Below are 15,634 nucleotides of genomic sequence, written 5' to 3' on the forward strand. Positions count from 1 at the left end.
CAGTTTTGAGTGAAAAAGCTAAGGGAGAGCATGTTGGCTGTGATTACAAGCCCTAGTACCAGAAACACATACACACACACACACACACACACACACACACACACACACATCATTTTTTTGCCATCCCTTTTCAGTTTACACATTCTCTGCTTCTGTGTATTCATGCATTGCTGCCTATGTAGGGCACTAAACCAGTGAGCAGCAGAAAAGCAATCCAGGTGAGCTACCATTTCCCTAAACGTCCCATCATGATCACAATGAAGTCATGTGGTTCTGAAGCCCTTCCCAGAGCCGTTCCAAAATAAAGTAACCCACAGGCAGGAGCTCTGAGATCAGATCTGCTCTCTGCCTCTGGCTAGTTGTGTGACTTTGAGCAATGAAATTACCAGTCAGAAGGAAGGTTGTGGGACTCCAGGGATGCAGAAAATCAAGATTCAGTTTCCTTGACTGCAAATGGGAGTTCAGGCTGCCTATTGTCTGAATGGACCATCACTGCCTATGGTTTAGGGCTTCATGAATATTGAATATGGAACACTGAATATGTGTTTTCTAGGAAATCCCTACAACACTTTCTCTGAGAAATGTGCAACTGACGCTCAGCCTTAGCATTAGGGAATGGGAGAGGGGTGGTGACTGTGGCCAAGTGGGGCAAAATTCCCTTGAAATAAGGCCACTGAGCGTAACTAAAGGACTGTAGCTCCTCCACCCACATGCCCATATGGAATCCACATGGGTCCAGTGGCAGCTCAAGACGGTTTGGGGGGTGATTTCAGGCAACAAACAGCAGGGTTGTCTCAAAGTTCCCCTTACCCCAGGCAGATTCACAAACATTTTTCAGTTGCATGCATCTCACAAGACTATAGGACAAAATAATCCCTGAGAAAATACAATTATTAGATATAATCTCAGCCGATGCTGGCAGTTCACACCTGAAATCCTAGCTACTCAGGAAGGCCAAGATCTAAAGATCGTGGTTTGAAGCCAGCCTGAGCAGGAAAGCCATGTGACTTATTATCTTCAGTTAACCACCGAAAAGTGGAAAGGGAGCTGTGGCTCAAGTGGTAGAGCACCAGCCTTGAGTTTACAAAACAAAACAAAACAGGAAAAAAAAACACAACCCAAGGTATAGAGCCCAGGCCCTGAATTCAACCCACAGGTCTAGCACCAAAAACAAACAAAGAAATGAAGGAAGGAAGAGAGGAAGAAAGAAAAAAGATATAATGTCCTTTGTGACTAAATATGTGAGCTTTAAAATACTCTAAACTAAAAACAAATGGCTGTCTGCCCCCCCCCTTTTTTTAAACAAAATAACTTTAGCCACTACAAATGAGCTATAGTTCTTCCCAGAAAGCCTTAAAGCAAGTATGATTTGCTCTAATGGAGCTTTGTATTCCTTTGCCCCGCCTCCCCATCTACTGTTGGGGACAGGGGTGGGTACATCCCCTCCTTTGGGGAACCTGGTATTATCTTCTGAAGTCTCTTTCTGGGGTCCAGATTCTCAGCCTCTAAGTAGATTTCAGGCCCTTGTTGGTTGGACGCCAGTGAAGATCTTCTTCAGTCTGAGGGCTTTCTCTTTATCTTGCTAGCTATATCCTGTGCCATGCCCAAGCTCTGCAGCTTAATGCAATCCATCTGTCCAACTTTTCTTGGATTTGTTCAGTTTCTGGGTCTTTATGAAGGAAGATTCTCAGCCTCCTTTCCTTCATTTCAAATGGGGGTGCAAACCAGCTCTGCCCTCCCCCCCCCCCAGGGTCCCTTTGCTGTGACAGGCTAGATTCCCATCAGGAACCTTGTTTGATGCCCACTTTGGCAGGAGCTTGAACCATCGCGCAAAGGAAGGCATATGGCTGACCAGCCTTAGCCCTGACACCTAGTGACTTACTAGGGTTTTCATAAGTCCTTTCCCCTCAATTTCTTCCTTTCAAAGGCATCTGTGTTTAAACCAAGGCTTTACTTCCCCCACCCCACTCATTATTTCCCTACCCCTTTGCTTCCCTTGCAAAGGCAGCTGGGGGGGCTGTGGTTGGTGGTGTTCGAACAGACTCCTTGCAAACAGGTGGGGAGTTGAATGGTGAGAACGGTCACCTCTGTTCCTTTGGCAGAAGTACAAAGGGCAGAGGAGACACATTTAGGAGAAATCTGAAGGAAGGGAAGGCAGAACTATTTGTTGCCTCTGGGTCTCATGGTCGTGCTTTGCAAACCTCTAGCTAGGTTGTTGTAAGTAATGTTCAGAGAAGAGGAGGATGGCCCTGTGGGGTGATGGCCAGGAATTGGTAGATAAATACATTATTCCTTTCATCATTCCCTTGAATAAGGCCATCGGAGGCCTTTTAACACCCTGTTTCAAAGCACCCCCAGGAGATGTGAGCCTCAGGTACCAATCTCCTATCCCTTCCCTTCCCTTCCCTTCTTTTTCCCTTTCTCTTCCCTTCCTCTCCTCCCTTTTCTCCTTCCTTCCTTCCTTCCTTCCTTCCTTCCTTCCTTCTATTTTTTTTGTTAATCTTGGGGCTTGTACTCAGGTCCTGGGCTCTGCCCCTGAGCTTCTTTTGCTCAACGCTAGCACTCTACCACTTGAGCCACAGCACCACTTCCAGCTTTTTCTGTGTATGTAGTGCTGAGGAATTGAACCTGGGACTTCATGCATGCTAGGCAAGCACTCTACTGCTAAGCCACCTTCCCAGCCCACATCCAATCCATTTCCCTTCAAACTCTGTCCTGGGCTGCAGGACACTCAGATCGCCACTCTCTATCTGCCCCTGAGCTCGCTCCCTCTCCCAGGATATCCTCATGACTGCACACTCACCACCAGCTTTACCCTTTAGCCCTTCCCCTCCAACCTCACATCACTGAAGTCCAACAGCAAGGGAGACTCCAGCTGTCATGCTCATCCCTTCACATGGTGTAGCACATGTGATTCACGCTCTCTATACATGCCCTTGGCATCCACCATCCCAAACAAGCACTTCTGCTTTGTGGCAAACACACCTGTGACTTTTAGTCTGAAGAACAGGCATTCTACAAACAGGCAGGCCACAGATGTAGGAGTTGACTCCTTTGGGAGATGGACAAGAGTTGGTGGATAAATACCTCTGTTTCCTCAACCCTTTAATGAGGCAACTCTGGGCAGTGTGCCACACTGCCTCTCAGGACACCTGTGGCTTCCAGCCTCCGGTGCCCTTTGCTATCATGCTCTCAGTAATGCACCTGCTGTGGAGTCTTTCTTTCCTACATCTTTCTTAAACAATCTCTCTCCTCTTGACATCACTTCTTAAGATCATCTCCTAGATCAACTATGTACACCCCAATCGCTGTCACAGGGTCTTCTGTGGAGGAATGCAACCTCAGACAGAAGTGTGTGTATGTATGTATGTGTGTGTGCACACTTAAGTATATCACTGCATATGCAGGCACAGATAACAAAACGAAGGAACTCTGGTGTGTTATAAGCAATGGTTTGACTCTCAATACAGTGCCATGTAGACAGTGGTCAGGCCACGGTTGCTGTTGATAATGGTAGCTTGGGTGAAAGTGGTGAATCTCTATATTCAATGATTGGGGAGCAAACTGCCTGCGCCCCCATCCCCGGAATCATTTTTATTTTTGCTGCGTTAAGATCTTTCTCATTCCGGAAATCGAACCTGGGGAGGCAGAGGCTGTCAGACAGCCAGCAGAATTAAAGGTAAAATTGGAGTCCACATCATGTGTGTCTCATTGATGGGTTTCAGGGGAAGGTCAACAGTGGGGCTCTCCAGAGGGGGTCCATTTGTTGAGTGTGGCTCTTTGCTGGCGCCCTGTGCACTGAGCTGATGAATTCACATGCTGGGAAGCTGGGAGGAGGGCACGGAACGAGTGGAGTGGAAAGCGGGTGAAAAAATACAGCAGAGGCGCCCAACAGCTGCAGTGGACATTGATGAAAGTGAGCTAAGCAACTCAATGGCGGTGATGGGAGGGAGGGAGAGGGTGGGGGAACAGAGGATGCTAAGCAAAAGAAATGTACCTAGGGCCCAATTTGGAAGAAATGCTTTTGTTGTTGAAGTTCATAGAGCTCCTAAGCTTTGTATATTAGAATAAGGACTTTCCCTCATTGTGAAAGTTAAAATGTGTACTGTAAAATATATGCAGTTACTTAATCTTAATTTTAAAAAGAACTGTATGAGTTTGAAAAGGTCATGACCTTTGGGTGTGTTGGTTCCTTCATCTATATTCTCAAATGTTAATAAGATTAATCAAAATAAAAGATGGCGGTAACTGCCTGTCATTGGCCTCAGCCTGGCAGGTGGATAGTAGAGGTGATTGCCCCTCTCTGTCCTGGGTGCATGACCCGTCCCTCCACTGTGCAGCTATTCTTACAGGGATGGATCTTTCCATTCCTGCCTCTTCTAACCCGGTCGCTTCTTTCACGTAAATTCACCTGATATGTAGAACTCATTTGCAGGGCTGCAGCTTGTGTTTTCTTTTCCATCTAACCACAGTGAGCTAGGAGCACAGTTGTCTCACAGTTGTGAGCCAATCCAGAGCTCTCCAGAGAGACAAACTTCATCAGGCCAGGCTTGCCTGCGTGGCCTCAGGCGGAATAATATGAATGAAAAAATGTCAAGGAACTTATTCTGTTCCTGCTAAATGTCCTGGACTAACCTCCATTGGTTTAAATTTAAAGGCAAAAAGCACAAATTGAATCTTGTATTACATGCATTTATCTCACTTCTTTCCCCCTCCCTCCCTTTCTCTCTCTCTCTTTCTTTTCTTCCCTCCCTCCCTCCCTCTCACCCTTCCTCCCTCCCTCCTTCCCTCCTTCCCTTCCTTTCTCTCTTTTTCTTTTTTACTTTCTTTTCTGTACACTGCTACTAGGGTTTAAACGTAGGACCTGGGTAGTATCGCTTAGGTTTTTCTTTTTTGTTGTTGATCTTGGGACTTAAGTCAGGGCCTGGGCTATGTCTCTGAGCTCATTTGCTCAAGGCTAGTGCTCTACCACTTGAGTCACAGCACCACTTCCAGTTTTCTGGTAGCTAATTGGAGATAAAAGTCTTATAGACTTTCCTGCCTGGGCTGGCTTTGAACTGTGATCCTCAGATCTCAGCTTTCTGAATAGCTAGGATGACAGACGTGAGCCACTATTGCCTACCTTCTCTTCTTCCTGCAGGAACATAGATGGGCTGAATAGACTCACACTAAGGGGAAAAAGACAGGATTGGTGCTGGCAACTCCTTTATACAAGGTTTGAAAGGGTAGGCCTTTAGTGTAATTTAATCTTATCTCTAGTTCAATTGTGGTGAGTTCCAGGCTTGAAAAAAAAACAAGTTGAGAGGCCACAGAATGTCAGATTTAATTGAATTCAAGATCTTTTACTCAATAAATTTGGGAATATGAGCTCAGGAAGGGGACCATGCCTCCAGCAATCGGTAGTGTAGGCAAAGTCACATGAATCCTCACTGGGTGTGGAGGGGGGGGAGAGGGAGGGCGATCACATGACTGACAGTCCTTTCCCACCGCTGTGATTCCTTTCTGTAGCCCTGTCATGATTAGATTTGTGTCATATTTACACACCATCTGCACCATTATTAACATGTGTTTCCTTAATGCTCCAATCAATTCCATTTTAACTCCTAAGTAAATTTATTTTGAAAGGACACTGCTGTAAAGAAAAAACAAGGATCATTTGCTATATGTGGAAGACAATAATAAAAATAAATGCTATGAAACGAAGCAATGCAGTTCCATTTGAGCCAGATTTCAGCGGTGTGTGGAGAGACTGCTGTGAGAATTAAAAGGGAGATTCATCAAGGTAAAGAGAGCTTAAAAGGGAATGGCTTTCTCACTGTAGGATAGAATGCTTTTGAATAATTTGCTTGTGGATAACACCCTATCTTTCAGATCGTGAGTGGTCAGGTGGACCAGGAAAGAGGATGTGTGTGAAAGTTTCTATAGACGTCTCATTTTTGACACCCATGTCTCAGCTCTGCCACATTGCCTGTAGTGGACATTGAGTGAGATATACAGACCTTGATTTCACAGCATCTCTCCATATAACATAGCTCTCTACCTCATCCTCCAAGCCAAAGTCAAACTATTTGAACTACATATGGGTTTTAGTCCAGAAATCTTAGTCTTACTACTTGTCATCATCTTAACTGCACAGGTAGTGGAAAAACTACTGAGGTTGGTGAAAAGATAGCCTGGAAATCAGAATGACTTGGGTTTGCCATTCAGCCTTCAAGAGGTATTCTTTTCTCCTTCTCCTCCTCCTTCCTCATTTTTTTTGTTTTTGTACTGTTTCGGGGGCTTGAACTCAGGGCCTGGGCACTGTCCCTGACCTTTTTTGCTCAAGCTCGCACTTGTCACTTGAGTCACAGCTCCATTTCCAGTTTTCTGGTGGTTAATTGAGATAAGAGTCTTAGGGATTTTCCTGCCCAAGGCTGGCTTCAGACCTTCATTCTCAGATCTCAACTTCCTGACTAGCTAGAATTATAGGTTTGAGCCCTGGTGCCTAGCTTATTTTCTTTTTTTTTAACATACAAGAAAATTGCAACTCATGGGGGTGGAGTCATTTGCCTAATGTGTGATCAGCAGACTGACATCAGTTCTACAAAACATGAGATTTGCTTTGAATCCAAAACACTTGGGGCCAGCTGTGTGTCATCATAATGTTTTCTTTTCCTGCTTCTAATTTCCATGAGAAAGAATGAGAGAGTTTGAGATGAATTTAGACTTGGAAATAATGGTTGATGGTTTAGATACAATTCTAACCCAAGTAAGATGAGCAGTGTCCTTAAAGTCCACAAAATATAGCAACTGCTGAGCACTGGGGGCTACTGCCTGGAATCCTAGCCACTCAGGAGGCTGAAGTTTGAAGCCAGGCCCAGTTTGAAGCCAGCATTGGCAGATAAACCCAAGAAACTCGTAAGTCCAATTAATAAGCAAAAAGGCAAGAAGAAGGTCTAGTGGTAGAGTGCTTGACTCACATACAGGAAGCCCTGGGTTCGATTCCTCAGCACCACATATATAGAAAAGCCAGAAGAGGCGTTGTGGCTCAAGTGGTAGAGTGCTAGCCTTGAGCAAAAGAAACTCAGGGACAGTGCCCAATGACTGACCAAAAAATAAAAAAAATGGACCAGGGAGTGACTGATACTTGTAAGTCCTATTTATTTGGGAGGCTGAGATCTTTTTTACCAGTCCTGGGCCTTGAACTCAGAGTCTACACACTGTCCCTGAGCTTGTTTTTGCTCAAGGCTAGTACTCTACCACTTGAGCCATGGCATCATTTCCAGCTTTTTGTTTATGTGGTACTGAGGAGTCAAACCTAGGGCTTCAGACATGCTAGACAAGCACTCTACCATTAGGCCATATTCCCAGCCCCCCTTCACATGCTTTTGCAGCCCCATTCATTGTGTGGCTGTCTTGGGTTTTTCAGGGAATCCTGCCATCAGCAAGTTGTTAAGGCTACCACTCCCCGATTGGCTGCTTTTTCACTACCTTGTACCAGTGGCATTGAAAGGAAATCTTTCACCCTGGCTCCGTCACTACTTTGACATTCTAGTTAATATACGTGCATCAAAAGTCCTGAGGCTGGGAGGCCTTTGAGAAATAGGAGTGTGCGCTTTTTCTGGAGGGAGTGAATTTAATTGTGATAAAAGGCAGTAAAAAAAAATGCCCAAAGCATTTCTAACTTTCCCTCACTTTGACTAGACTGCTGGTACTGGGTAGAAAGGCAGGTGGATTAAAGAGTGTGCCAAGGAAATGGAGATGAATGACTTCCGATTCAGTATGATAACACAAAATGGATTGCTAAGATTCAGAAAATAAACCAGGATGTTGTGGAGAAATGGTTTGAAATCGCAGAACCTCCCACACACCATCAATATTACATAGGGGGCAATGTTGGTGGTCTCCATCGTACCCCTGGGAGTGAAATGGGGACGATTCCCAGAATTCTATTGTAAGGACTTTATCACTTTGGGTATAGATTTCATTCTTCTAAGAGACCAGTGTAAAATAATTAAGCATAGCCATGCACTGATGGCTCATCCTGTAATGCTAGTTACTTAGGAGGCTGAGATCGGAGGATTGTGGTTCAAAGCCAGCCAGGTGAGGAACAACTGTGAGAATCTTCTCTCCAATTTAACCAGCAAAAAAGCTGGAAGTGGAGCTGGAGCTCAAGTGCTAGAGTGCTAGCCTTGAGAAAAGAAAAAAAAACAAAAAACTCAGAGACAACACCCAGGCTCTGAGTTCAAGCTTTAGTAGCAACATGGAAAAAAATCAACCATAGAATTACTTGAGTGCATTATGAGTTATAAATATGAAAGGGTTTATTATACAGGAAGCTTTCTTTTAAGTTTACAGTTGGCTAGGATATTGGAAAGTTTCCATAGACAAATGGCAGAGGGTAACTTTCTGGAAGCGGATGTGACCAAAGGAAAATACACGGGGGAGTGGATGGTGGTGTGGTTCAGTGGGTAGAGCACCAACCAGTGCATAAAAGTGTCAGATACTGAGTTTGCCCGCTCTGCTAATGGCAGCTTCCTGTCAAGTTACTCTCACCCCGTGACACCTCGTCTTCTAAGCATGAAGCTTGGCTAAAAATCCGATCTCCTAAGGTCATTTTCAGCCCCCACCCACACTGTGATTGCATGTTGTGTCACTGAGTGAATCTCGCTGGGCCTACAGCAGGTGGCTTGAGAGCTAAGAGGCTCTTGACTGGAGACAAGGCAGAGTTCAAGCCTCTCATTTCTGCCCTATATATCATCCCCTCCTCACACCCAAATTCTCTTGATGACCAGCCCCCCATTTCTTCTTTCTGATCTCTAGAGAGGGGCAGGAAGAAAAGGGAAGCAAGGTAGATGGGTGTCAAAACAATGGCTGTGATGGACATCTACACTGACCAGAATGAGGTTGGGTGCTTTAAATACTATCTCATTGAATCCTACAACCACCACTGTTGTTGGTTTTGCTTTTCCTTGTGATGAGACCAGGACTCAAGCTCAGTATTTCCTGCTTGTGTTCGCTCATTGGTTGGTGCTCTACCAGCAGAGCCACGTCTCCAACCTCCTCCCAATCCCCTTTCAAGGAAAACATGACTTTCGTTTCATGAAGGAACAAACTCTCCCCGGTTAGGGAAGGTTAATCATGTAAATGTTTCTGCAGCTCAGTGGTGGCAAAGTCTGCCTGAACCCCAATCCAAGGCTGGCCTACCATGCTGGGCCACCATCTCATGAAGAATCCAACTGCACTGAACCTCTAGCTCACTCAGAAGGTGTGGAGAAGGGGTCCCAAGTCTCACTGATTAGCTTGCTGTTTGGGGGCAAGTTGTAGACAACTGTAGTTCCCTCATCGGAAAAATTAAGGATTAGGATAGTGATCCCTTGACTTGTGGGGATGATTAGAGGTAATGAAGTGGATAATAATTGTTATCTAGAACTTTTTTTTGGCCAGTCCTGGGTCTTGAACTCAGGGCCTGAGCACTGTCCCTGGCTTCTTTTTGCTCAAGGCTAGCACTCTGCCACTTGAGCCGCAGCGCCACACCAAGTGGTGCCCACCCTGGAAAACCCCTTCTGTCTATTGGGAGCTCTATTCATCTTGTTCTTCAATAAATCTGGCTGTTTTCCTTCTCCCTCAGTACCCACCGACTTGTTCTTTAAGACCAAAGAAACAAAGAACCTGATCCAAATGTTGCAGTTTTTCAGTTTCATTTTCATAAACTTTCTGCTGGTTTCAAGTGCCATCAGGAAAAGCCAGCAAGTCATTCCCCACCATCATCACAATGCCATTCCAAGCCTGCTGCTCGGGGCTCACCCCTGTAATCCTAGCTACTCAGGAGGCTGAGATCTGAGGGTTGTGGTTCAAATCCAGCCAAGGCAAGAAAAATCTGTGAGACTCCTATCTCCAATTAACCACCAGAAAACTGGAAGTGGAGCTCTGGCTAACATGGTAGAACACTAGTGGTAGAACAAAACAGCTAAGGAACAGCACCCAGGCCCTGAGTTCAAGCCCCAGGACAGACACACACACACACACACACACACACACACACACACACACGAAAGAGAAGTGGAGCATATGGGCCCCAGAACATGCAAATGCATGTTGGGAACCAATCAGCGGAGGCCCAGCGCCTGTCCCCTCTGGAATGCTTGGGAATTTCCTTTCTAGCCTCCAGCTCAGAAAATTGAGACTCTGTATGGAGTCTGCCTGAGCCAGGACAAGTTCTTTCTTTCCTCTTCTACTGTCTCAAGTAGCTGGCGTCCATCCGCATTGCTGGGAACTTGCTGAAATGCCTGAGCTTGGGGATGATTTCTATTCCAAAGCTCACTAGATTTGTACAGCAGCTGATGTGGAGGGACTGCTAGATTTGGATTTGAGCAGGTGACTTTTGGAGACAGCCAGCCCAGCTGGGCCTCTGTGGTCAGGGAGCTGTAGTCTGCTGTTTCCCACTGGGGACTGTAGTCAGCCCAGGGGGAGGAAGAGCACCTGCCAGCCTCCTGGTCATTCCATGATCCACGAAGCTCCAGTGGCCTCTGCTGGCCATCTAGAGAGCTACAGGCGCTCTTGTTGGGTCCTGGTAGGTTTCATAGTTTGGTTTTGTTTGGTCTTGGGGCTTGAACTCAGGGTCTGGGCTATCCTTCAGTGTTTTTACCTCAAGCCTCCTGCTCCACCACTTGACCCATAGTGCCACTTCCAGCTGTTTTGAGTAGTTTATTGGAGATAAGAGTTTCATGGAAAAAAAAAACAACAGAAAAAATAAAATGAATCTCATGGACTTTTCTGCTTTGGCTGCCTTTGAAACACAATCCCTAGACTACAAGCTCATGAGTAGCTAGGATTACAAGCATGAGCCACAGGCATTCAGTTTTTATGTTTATTAAATCATATCATGTCACTTTCCTACCTCCAACCTTCAAGAGCTTCTGTTTCAGAATAAAAGCCCAAGTCCCTACCATAGCTGAAGGGGCTTCCCCTTGGCTGGAGGTTTTCCAACTCATCCAGAGCTTGTTTGAAGCAGGAACCACAGAGTCCTAGCTCCTGGCTAGGCAGGCCTGTGCTGGACCTGCTCATGTGTATTTCTAGCAAGTTCCTGGATGACATCACTGCTGTTGTGTGGATAACAGGTATGAGTCTCAATACTAAAATCTTTGTCTCTCCTTTGCCTTTGTTTTTTTCATTTACAGTTCTGGTTATTGTTTTGTTGTTGTTGATAGTTCAGGTTTTATGACTTGTTATTAAAGGCCTTGCCATATTCCCTAAACAACAACTCCTCCTCCTCCTCCTCCTGCTCCTCTTCCTCCTCCTTGTTGTTGTTGTTCTTCTCTCTGTCTCTGTGTCTGTCTCTCTCTTTCTCTCTCTCTCGCTCGCTCTAGCTTTCCCATTAGAGCAAGCTTCACACCTTGAGCCACAGCTCAACTTCTGCTTTTTTGTTTTTTTGGAAGTTCTAGAACTTGAACTCTGGGCATGGCCACTATGTATCAGTTTTTCTTTTCTTTTTTCTTCACTGCTAACAAGCTCTACTACCTTAACCACAGCTCTACTTTTGTCTGTTTTTGTTGCTTGGTTTTAAGGGTTTGGGGTTTTTTGGTGGTAAATAGGAGATAAGAATCCTAAGAGTAGTCAAGGCATTACAAAGAGGTTTGAAATCCGAGGATCATGGTTCAAAGCCAACTAGGGGAGGAAAGTCCATGAGACTCTTATCTCCAGTTACCCACCAATAGGCAGGAAGTACCACATCTCTTGTCATGAACTAAACACCTCAAGGTTAAGCCAAATGACAGAACACACACACTAAAACAAGTCTCATGGACTTCCCTGCCTAGGCTGGCTTTGAACCCTGATCCTTAGATTTCAGTGACCTGAGCAGGTAGGGTTACAGGTTTGAGCCAACATTTACAATTCTTTACCTCTATCTTCTCTTCTTTCACCTTCCTTTTCATTTATTTAATTTGCTGTTATTCATAGAGCTTTGCTACTTGTGCTCAGGTTTTCTTTTTTATTCTCTGAAAACTAGCTTGCTCTACAATTGGGGCACAGACCAATTTCTTTCTTTCTTTTTCTTTCTCTCTCTCTTTCTTTCTTCCTTTTTTTCCTCCATTCCTTCCCTTTTTTTCTTTCTCTCTTTCCTTCCTTCCTGTCTTTCTTTTCTTTCTCTCTTTCTCTCTCTCCCTCCTTTCCTTCCTTCGTGTCTTTCTTTCTTTTCTTTTTTTTTCTCTCTCTCTCTGCCTTCCTTCCTTTCTCTCTCTCTTTCTTGTTCTTTCTTTCTTTCTTTCCTTCTCTCTTTCTTTCTGGTGGTTAATAGGAGATAAGAGCCTATGAGAGGCCAAAGGCACTAAACAGTGTCTTAAAATCTGAGGATTGTGCTTTGAAGCCAGCCTGAGCAAGAAAGTCCATGAGATTCTTATCTCCAGTTAACCATCAATAGGAAGGAAGTAGCAGAGCTTTAGCAATGAGAAAAATACCTCAAGGTTAAGCCATAGGACTGAACACACACACCAAAACAAGTCTCATGGACTTTCCTGCCCAGGCTGGCTTCAAACCACAATCTTCAGATTTCAGTGACCTGCGCAGGTAAGTTAACAGATGAGACTCAACACTTAAAAACCTTTATTGGGGGCTGGAAATAAGACAGTGGTAGAGCACTTGCCTAGCATGCATGAAGCCCCAGGTTTGATTCCTCAGCACCACATAAACAGAAAAAGCGACAAGTGGCACTGTGGCTCAAGTGTTGGAGTGCTAGCCTTGAACAAAAAGAAGCCAGGGACAGTGCTCAGGCCCTGAGCCCAAGCCCCAGGAATGGGAAAAAAATGAATAAATAAAAAAAAAATCTTTAATGAGGACTTCTCTTCTTTCACCTGCCTTTTCCTTTATTAATTGGTTTTTTGATTTTTTTTTTGTTATTATTCATAGGGCCTTGCTATTTTTTCTCAAGTTTCTTTTTTATCCTCTGGAAAGTACCTTGCACAACAACTTGGGCAGATCAACTACTGGCTATTTTATTTTGTTTCTTCTCCTAGGGCTAGAACTCAGTCCCTGGTTACTGATCATTATTTCTCTCTCTCTCTCTCTCTCTCTCTCTCTCTCTCTCTCTCTCTCTACCCCCCTCTCTCTCTCTCCCTCTCCCTCTCTCTATTTTTGGGGGTGGTGGTGATGGTGGTTGTTAGGGCTTGAAATTATGCCCTGGTTAGTCTCTCTCAGGGTTTTGTGTTTTTTCCGTCATGGCTAAAAGCTCCATTCCTTGAGCCACAAATCTCAGACACCAGCTTCCTGAGTTGCTAGGATTACAGGTGCGAGCCATTGGCATACAGCTCAATCATTTGTTCATTCTTTTTGGTGGCTCATTCATGACAAAAAATAACATTTCTTCTCTCTCCATTCAGTTAGTCCTGAGCATGTTTCATTCAGGCTAAGTTCCAGTATGATCTGCCTTTGAAGTCCCTCTCACACCACGTGGGCTCTTTGTGACATGTGGCTTAGCACCTTCTGCTTTCCTCCCTCCCTCTCTCTCTCTCTCTCTCTCTCTCTCTCTCTCTCTCTCTCTCTCTCTCTCTCTCTCTCTTTCTCTCTCTTTCTCTCATTGGGAGAGACAGGCACTTGAATTTAGTACCTGATGCTTTCCTCATTGGCTGGCACTCTACCAACTGAGCCAGGCCTCCAACCCCACCCTCTGCACCTAGTCTATATTTGCAAAAATGTTTTAATGCTTAAAAAAATCAAAAATAAAAAGGCTGCAGACATAGCTCAAGTGATAGAATGTTTGCCTAAGCAGCTATGAGACCCTGAGTTCAAACCTCTATGCCTCCAAGTCTGGAGAAAAGTCTATGAGGCTCTTATTTCCAATTAACCACCAAAAAGCTAGAAGTGGAGCTGTGGCTCAAGTGGTACAGTGTTAGCCTTGTATGATAAAGCCAAGGGACAGGCTCAGGATACAAACCCTAGGACCAGCACACTCACACACACATGCACACCAATAAGTACATAACAGTGAATTTAGCTAATCTGACACATCATACAAAGGTAAATATTTGCAAATGCTTGCTGATGAAGGAAAGGGTACTTGGCCCAAATGCCTATCAAAGTCCAAGTGTGGCCATGACGAGGCTGTGTGCACCTTCCTGCTCAACCTGATCTCTTTTCTTTTGGCTTTTTCTGTTTCTATGGCACTGAGGACTCGAACCCAGGACTTCATGCATGCTAGGCTAGGATTCTTCCACTAAGCCACATTCCAGCCCTCAGCCCAGTGTTTTGCACAGGTCTCTTGGAAGCCCCATGAGGCTCAGGATTGACCCTGATGTCTTACATATTGAACACGCATGTGTGTTACAGAACTGGCAGTCTAAAGGTCCACATGAGGGTACCTCTTATATTTGGGCGAGACTTTGCTATATACTCTTGGTTCTGCCTGTGTAGAATCAAACGTGGGTGCTTGCAATTATAAACTTATGCTGGGCGCTAGTGGCACACATCTGTCATCCTAGCAACTGTGGAGGCTGAGATCTGAGGATCATGGTTCAAAGCCAGCCTGGGCAGGAAAGTCCATGAGCTTCTTATCTCTAGTGCACCACCAGAAAACCAGAAATGGTACTGTGGCTTAATATAGTGCTTGCCTTGAGCAAAAGTGCTCAGGGACAGCATCCAGTCCTTGAGTTCAAGCCCCACCATTGCAAATGAGAGAAAGAGAGAGAGAGAGAGAGAGAGAGAGAGAGAGAGAGAGAGAGAGAATATCCTCCACTCACTGGCTAAATAAGAGCCAGCAACTGGCATGGTTCTGTGGGCCTCTGGATTCCAAAGAGTCTCAAAACTTCTCTTACACACACACACACACACACACACACACACACACTTACTCTTCTGGTTGTCTTTCTCAACATTCCCAACCAAGGGTCACCCATGGCTGAGCCAGTCTGGAGTCAAATGCAGATAACCTCTCTGAGGGAAGAATAACATCAGTGGGTGACCTGAGTTGAAGAATGTAGAAAGGGATTCTTTTCCTTCTGAGCATGGACATCTGCCAGGCTGTGTCAAAGTGGCTGTGGCCTCAGGCCCTTTGAGTTCCCATCTGGGTGAACCCCACACAATTTCTCACTGCCTCTCCAAAGACTGCATGCAGTCAGCCTCTTTCTCTCTCTCTCTTTCTCTGTCTTTCTCTGTCTCTCTCTCTCTGTCTCTCCTGTTGGCTTTCTGTGGCTGGGGGGGGGGGGGTGGAGGGCCCAGTCAGGGGTTGCCAGGAACTTTTATGGAGAGACAAGTGGTTTGAATATAACAGTAGGACACAAGGGAGCTCATTAGAAAGCCTCATGTGACGACCAATTGATATTTATATCATCCTGCTTTTGAGAGAATAAAATCTCAGGAAAAAGAGTACTGGGCTTGAAATTCAGCAGTACTCCCTCCCCCACACACCTTAGCTACTTAAAGTTTTCTTGTTTGTAGGTTTGCGTTTTTCCCCCTTTCTTTTTTTTTTTTGGCCAGTCCTAGGCCGTGAACTCAGGGCCTGAGCACTGTCCCTGGCTTCTTTTTGCTCAAGGCTAGCACTCTGCCACTTGAGCCACAGCGCCACTTCTGGCCATTTTCTGTATATGTGGTGCTGAGGAATCGAACCCAGGGCCTCATGTATATGAGGCAAGCACTCTTGCCACTAGGCCATATTCCCAGCCAC

The sequence above is a fragment of the Perognathus longimembris genome, chromosome 22 (assembly GCF_023159225.1).
Source record: "Perognathus longimembris pacificus isolate PPM17 chromosome 22, ASM2315922v1, whole genome shotgun sequence".
NCBI classification, from domain to species: domain Eukaryota; kingdom Metazoa; phylum Chordata; class Mammalia; order Rodentia; family Heteromyidae; genus Perognathus; species Perognathus longimembris.